Source organism: Oryzias melastigma, linkage group LG10, assembly GCF_002922805.2.
Source record: "Oryzias melastigma strain HK-1 linkage group LG10, ASM292280v2, whole genome shotgun sequence".
Taxonomy (NCBI): Eukaryota; Metazoa; Chordata; class Actinopteri; order Beloniformes; family Adrianichthyidae; genus Oryzias; species Oryzias melastigma.
The window spans coordinates 21,136,807-21,144,386 of NC_050521.1; the positions used below are offsets into that span (position 1 = coordinate 21,136,807).

General features: G+C 36.9%; 2 long non-coding RNA genes across 2 annotated transcripts in view; one reads left to right on the forward strand and one right to left on the reverse strand.

Moving 5' to 3' along the window:
- The window catches only part of LOC112153497, an 8,276-nt gene extending 3,289 nt beyond the window's left edge, over positions 1-4,987 (forward strand). The window contains exon 4 of the long non-coding RNA XR_002920508.2: positions 4,657-4,987. This is a non-coding gene — a long non-coding RNA (uncharacterized LOC112153497). The remainder of the gene's footprint in view (positions 1-4,656) is intronic.
- The window catches only part of LOC112153496, a 38,603-nt gene that overhangs the window by 3,569 nt on the left and 27,454 nt on the right, over positions 1-7,580 (reverse strand). The window lies entirely within an intron of this gene.

The window sequence follows — 7,580 nt, forward strand, 5'->3', positions numbered from 1 at the left end:
AATCTATTGTTAAAGATTATATATAAAACACAAGTTTCACTTTTTGAACCGACTGAAAAATAATTATATCCATCTATCATATTATAATTTTTTTTCCTTTGATAAAGAATGTTAGTGTAGTCTGAAGGATAATTGCCTTTTTAGGCTAATATCTTTCCTTGTTCTGATATTGTGCTGATGTTATTGTGCTTCCCTTTTGTAATGCTTTCACATAAATGGTTTTATGATGTCGCTGCACTTGGTGTTTTTCTGGACCTCTTCAAAGCTAATCTGCTTCAAGGATGCAGCGATTTCCATTTTACCTCAAGACATGCTTTTATTTTTAAAATATTATCAAACTTGTTTGATTGTCAAACTAAATGTTCCGAAAACAACAAAACAATATCACGATAATAACCCATAAAAACTATTTTATTTCTTGCATTTAAGTTAAATGTGGTCATTAATATTTGAGAGACAAGAAAATGATGGTTACAGTTTTAAATCAATTTCTTAAAATGGTATGTTAACATCTAGTGTCAGTACAATGGTAACAGACAAACATGAGTATGTTTAATTATTTTTTGCAAAGATTACTGGTTTGTTAGCATTAGTTAAGCATGAGTTAACACTTGTTTAATCATTTATAAAGCCTCTCTTCTACATAATTAAGCATTAGCAAGTACCTTATATGTGTTGTTAGTAACACTTTATTCATAATTAAAAATGATTACTATAATATAACAGGAATCCAATAATTTTTACAATTCTGCTCATGTCAGCTGTCTGATATTTCATTATTTTATTCATGTGTTTTTGACACTCGTGATCTGCTTTTAATTATTTTACTGGGAAAAAAAAAAGTTTGTTATTTTTTCTTAAGTGTAGCTTGTTCTACTTGTGTATCCCTCTGTTTTAGTCTTTTTTTAACAGGAAACAAAGCCTTTACATCTCATGTGTAAAGCCTTTAAAAAGCAGAAATAGTCCTCACTTTAGAATAGGTCACAAACCAGTTTATTAACAAATACTACATTTTTTATAACTACATGTATTCCTCTTGAATTACAACAGGAATATGGGCTTATAAAGGATTTATTAACAGTACATGCCGAAAAAATTTGGACTATAATTACAAGATTTTTTGAAATAATTTACTAACACTTTGTAAACTTACAACTTAAAGAATCACCACTAAATAACTGGTTTGTAAATCATTTAATACTTAAATATACATGTTAATTGTTAATGAAGAAAGTCTTAACATACCATTAATAAACACATTATTGTAATCCTTTTAAATCATGAATAAAATGTCAATAAAAAACGCATATAAGCTAGTTGCTAATGTTAACTCATGCTCAACTAATGCTAAAAAGTGTGCAGTTTAAGTGTTACCAGATTATTTAAAATTAAAGTCCTGGAACAAAATTATCAAAAAATGTGTGGTTGTTATTTTTTTATTTTATATTATATATTTCCCAAATAAGTAAACTAAGAAACAAATGACACGCAGTATGAACATATTTATCAGTATTTGTCTGTTTGTGAAGTTGCTGAAATGAAAAACTTAATTTCTTTGTAAATTTCTTTAAAATAAATATAATAATCACCCAATTTGAATTTTTTTATCGTTTAGTTTTTTTGACAATAGATACTTCCATTTAAGATACAATTTAGAGATTGTTCTTCTTTGACCAGGAGGGTTTCATCCATGCAGACAGAGCTGCCTTTGCTGCAAAAGCAGAATATCAGCACTTAGTGCTAAACGAGTATTTCAAGTGCATCATTTCAGTCCCATAACAAATGCTTTGTGGTCAAGCGCTCATCCATATCCCGCAGGCTGCATACCCTCCAGCTGATCTGCTGGACATTTACTAATGTCAAATCCATAAATGAATTTTAGTGAGATTATATTCAACATTCCTCAGCTGGGTCCTCATGCATGCACACCAAATACAAAGCAGATCGATCAAACGCGTTGGAAGAGACCGCTGCGTGTTTTGTGAGATGTGTTAAATTCAAATTGATTGTGGGAATTCATAAGAAGGTAGTGATTTTCAGCCTAGGAATACTGCAAGTTTTTGGGGGGGTTGCAGAGACAGTGCAAGCATTGCGAAAGTTAAAGAGGATCGGGAAATTGTTGCCTTGGGGGTGAATTTTAGCATGTGCAGGGTTGCACACACCAAACTGGCTGATCGTCATAAAACCAAATTTATTGTGAGAGCTTCTCTTTGGGCTTGGAGGTGGAAAATCCTGCCCTGGACTCTGTTGAAAGCACTCAAATCCCGACTTTTACACTGAACACACTTAATGCATACAAAGAATGGCATCTTCAACACTATTTCTGGCCTAGCAAGCAAATTACACCCGGTCCATTTATTTGCATGGCGTAGCGCTGTATAGCGATGACTCAACCTCCTTTAAAGTAAAAGGTGAAAACTTTGTAGTTTTAGTGTGAGAGGACTGGAAGCTGGATGGGATCAAATAACTCTCTCCCGTGACGGCATCTGGTGTGCGGCTCTTCTGTCATAGCTTTTTACTGAAGCCATCCTTTTGGTCATAATAAGCGTACTCACGCTCTGTGCAGCAGAGCCCCTATGGAAGCACTGCAAAGCTATAAAAATCAAAATTACATGAAATTTTATGTATGCATAAACTCACACCTGGACTGGCTGGCAATGCTACTGTTACTGGAGGGCTGTTACAAGGGATGGTATAAATGGGCTACAGCTATTTCCTCTCTGCTTGACACAGAGAGGAAATTATACTGTCACACACTGCCACACACAATCTGGGCTCAGCTGAAGTGAAAGAATTAAGAAATTAGAGGAGCAAACAAAAAATCAAGCCAAGCACCCGAGCACAACTTTAACCGAACTTTAGAAAATCCATTTCTTGTGGGCAGACTATCTAGTGTACAGATAAGCTACAAATAGGGAGCCATTTTTTTTTTCATCTCTCTCTTTTTTTCCAACATGTAATTAAATATTCCAAAAGGTGATAGCATTCAGATGTGCAGCCTTTTAAGAGAAGGGGTCAAATTATCCCCTGCAGAGTAGATGTTTAAATTCTGCACAGCATTAGCCAGGCTTTTCATTTTAAAAGCCTCATGAAAACTCCACTCGCCTCTCAAAAAAAGGGTGCATCTCTTAATTACTGACATAGAGCCAATTTGCATTGAACATGTCTCTCATCAAATAATTATAATCATTCTAATTGCTTGGAGCATCTGTTTTATGTTGGAAAAGCAATGATGTTCACTCAGATGTTCTTTGGTAAAGGCTGTGGCTCACTCTGCTCCTTCAGTACTGTTATACAGTGACTGGACAGGAATAATCAATAGGGAGATAAATTGAAATGCAGGGGTAAATACACGGCTGTGCATGTCCTATCCTCTGTACTGCCAGTCTTTTCTTCCATGTCCCTGGGTGCAACGCCTGAGACTGATCAAAGACTGAGTCTGATTCACTCAGAATCATCAAGGAAGAGGAGACAGGGAGCTCTGTGATTACTGAACATTGCCGTCAGTTTTGCTCATTCAACAATGTGCAGCTGTCACACAGTAGGCGTGTAATGCAGTCTGTCTGATCACCTGGGATCTGGTCATGCAGGCTTTTATTGATCATGAGAGATGTACTTGCATTTTTCATGAGGGGGGAAGACATGCTCTGATCAAAAGTGTCATTGGTTGAAATGCCTTGAAGACGTTGTTGAGGGGATGTTGTATTTTCCTTAGTACTTCCTGCTTTTCAGCTATGTTAAACATACAACATTTCTGCTTGCATTAAGTCTTTGCCACATTATGGGATAGATTCATAATCTGAAAAGACTCTCCAGCTTCAGGGATTTGGCCTACCCCAAGTTCTTCAAGGTCTTGATATTTGTAGATCTGACGTTTCAGCATGATATGGAGATCCCTCGCAGAAACATGAACTGAAGTCACTACTCTGGTGAGCAACAACACGTCATCTAGATCAACCTTTTAAAGTCACGTTGTCTTGAAGATCAACTCCAAGTCCAAATCAGAGACCTCAAAGACGCGTGATATTGCAGATAAAGACTTTTGGCTTCATCAAACCACGATCCTAAACTATTAGCTAAACAATTTGAAGCAACCAATTTGAGAATTATCAAGTAGATATAACGTAATGGTTCTTAGCTAAAGAAAAAACAAGTATCCATTGCAAAGGAATCAGAATTTTCTTTAAAGAGAACCCATACAGCTTGATTATCTAGAACAGGTAAGTCCAGGATATGGGTCAAATTCAGGCCGCATTCAAAATGTTTGTGTATGCCTGCAGGCTCCTGTCAGAAAATCAACAATATGAAGTCCAAAGTATGTTCTTGAAATGAAAGTGATTTGTGCAGCAGATGCAGCCAGTTTCAATGTTAAGTCAATGGTACAGACGTGATCTGAGATCCTGCAGTGGTCTGGCAGCAGCGTGATTCTAGTGGTGCGGCTAGTGTTCAAATATTTGAACCAATCAGGGACTCAACTTTGGGCATGTAACATTTTGAGTGGCAGTGGGTAGAATACACATCCAGCATGGTGGATTGATCAGACAGTTCTCTATTTTCTTAACCTGCTGTATCCCTTTCGGGGCAACGTGGTTTCTGGAGCCTGTCCCGGCTTCTCTTGAGCAAAGGGAGGTATTTACCCTCGACAGTCTGTCACAGGGTCCATGGAGCTGGAGCAACCGTGCTTGTTACCCCTACTCCCAAAAGGCGAGCTGGTGACCAGACAAGGAGCCGCTGCGTCACTGGGGAGGCAGCCTGCTCGGGCCTCCTGAATTTTATGATATTTCTTATTTTCATCGAGACGGTAATAAAAATGGTCCCCTAATGTTATTATTTTTATTTTTTTCCTCACGGTTTACTACGGTACAGCAAGTCGTCAAACTGTCCAAAAGAGACATAAAGACTGTGGAAGCGGCCATCATTCAGACACAGTTCTCGTAGTGGGAGTGAAGCTCCCTGTACTGGGAGAATCTCTGAATGATTTCATGAACCCAAACATGGAGATGTGATTTTTGTTGCTTTTATAGAGCTTCAAAAAAACAAACCTAATCTCTAAACATCATCTGAGCATTTTAAATGAGATATAGGCTTACACAGACACTGCTCCATGTAGTGATCTAATAGCATGGCTGGTAGGCTTAAGAACTACAATTTCTTGATAGTAATTGGCTAAATTACATTATAAGTTGTTGGAAACAACATGAGGCTACTTGTTCTCAAGAGTCTTACAGGACAAACAAGAAGAACTGATTTATTTGTTTTTTTCATTAAACCACAGTGGTTTGTACTTCTAAAAAACTTAACTATTTGTGTTTTTTCCTGTTGATATGATTTAATTTGGAAGTTTACAGTGAACATTTAACATGTTGCATATCATATGAACCCAGATTTAATGTTGACAAAAGTCTTTTTTTTATTGGTCTTCAAATATGAAATTTCCAGTAATGTTGGTATAAGTAATTATATGGAAAGAAATGAGAAATATCTTATTTTTTATTTAATAGTTCATTTGCATTTAATGTAATTACAAGGGTTCAAAGATTGCAGGCCGAATGACCAGCTTTAACACTTTTTCACTTCACAAAATCTGGACTTCTTTGCTATAAATGTGGACATCCCTGATCTAGATAGAAGGAGCTGAAAGTATAATATCCTCCAAACAAGATTTGGACATTTACATGAAATCCAGATTGAAATGTAGCTTTGAAGAGCTGCAAGTAGTATGTGTGTCATAGAAGATCAAGGCACCACTATGTACCTAATATCTCTTGGCTGGATCTGAAACACCTCAGTACCATCGGTGAGAGCTGAAATCAGGGACTTTAGAGAAGGAATTCAGGATCTAAATCTATAAAACTAAAATACATTGATAGATAGGGATGGTGGACTATTATTAGCAGCTTTAGCCGCATTATTTATTTCTAGAATAAAGCTAATGTTTAGATGGTCAAGGGTTTTTGCTGATACAACGACCAGACCAGAGTCCAAAAACGCTGTTCCTCTCCACCAGTGAGCATCATCTTGTTCTTCTAGGTCTATAGATGCATCTGGATCTCTGTGGCGTTTGTCAACAGAATTTTTCAGCAAAACAATGTTTATTTTCTGAGATAATTAATTCACAGAGCCCTGTGAAGTTAATAAATGATGGAAAGACAAACTTCAATCCAACATTCTGCTCTTCAGAGAGCTTTTCAAAATAATGAGCTTAATAATATGCAAAAAAAATATTTTTGAGAGCATCTGTGCCTTGACAAAAGTCACTGGAGACAAACCAAAAACAGGGTTGACTGCCATTTAAGAATGTTCTGTATTCGTTTGAGCTCCTTTAATACATGCAGTGATTTGCATTAATTTGAGGGCAACACAGGATTGTCACAGCTAAAAATGTTTAACCTTCCATGACAGCGAGGTCACAAGGTCAGACCTGATGACATGTTTGCACCACTTTAAACATGACACAAGTCTGAACCCTTTCATTCACATTTAGAGTTAAATATGCCCAGTGGTGAGTTTAATATGTATTCTGCAGATGAGCACAGTCTGTCTCCACAAAAATAGAGGCAATTGGAATGTCTTCAAGAAAAAAATGTAAGTAAATTATCCTGCAAAACATGCAACTTCAGTTTAATAAAGACGTTGGTTCCTCAGCAAAGGGCATTTGTCATATTTTTTGTAACAAATTCGACAACATGGTGACATAGTCTGCTCTTGCACTGCATGCTTCCTCTTCATTATTTCCTATAAACAAGTACAACTTTACAATAATCACAAACAGAGCCGATACTTCAGTCTAATTTAGCCTATAGTAGGGAGTCTTTAAGCAGATTCATGTGGAGCTCCGGTTCTTGACCAAAAACTAAATGTATTCTATTAGGATTTTGTTGCTTAGCTATAGGTTTAAATACATACACAAATATTTGCACATATATACAAATGTTTGTCAATGGATTTACAACAGGGATAGGCAACTCCAGCCCTTGAGGGTCGCCATGTTGGCATTACTTCCATTTATCCAAGACTCACTCATGACTGACTACCTGGTTCTGATGTGTCCAGCTAATTAGAACATGCAAAAGCAAGCAAGGTAGGTTAGAATATATACAGGAATGCAGAATCTGAGGCCTGGAGTTACTTATTCCTGATTTACAAAGACCCTCAAAAGCCTACTATTGACTTCCTATGACTTTCTGCAGCATAACGCAACACTTCCCCTCAGATTATCCTTACTTTAAAAGGACGGTGAATGCAGATAGTTCTCCTCTGTAGTTTTTAAATGTTTGGAATGACATTTCACCTACTGGTCAAGCCAGATGCGAAGCCATAGATGCATAAACGTAACTCAATTAAAGCAATTTTTGCAATTTCATAGACTAAAGTAAGCTTGTTGCTGTCTCCACCCATTTTCCCAGCATGCACTACAGTACCTACGACTGCAATGGGAGCAGATTTCAACTCTTTTGTATCCAGACAAGTCCTGTGACCCATCCAGGGTGTGCCCCACATTCCTTTCACAGCAGCCAGATAAGGCAGGTTAAAACAATGGATGGATGTATCCAGACAACAATATTCTGTTGATAAAAATG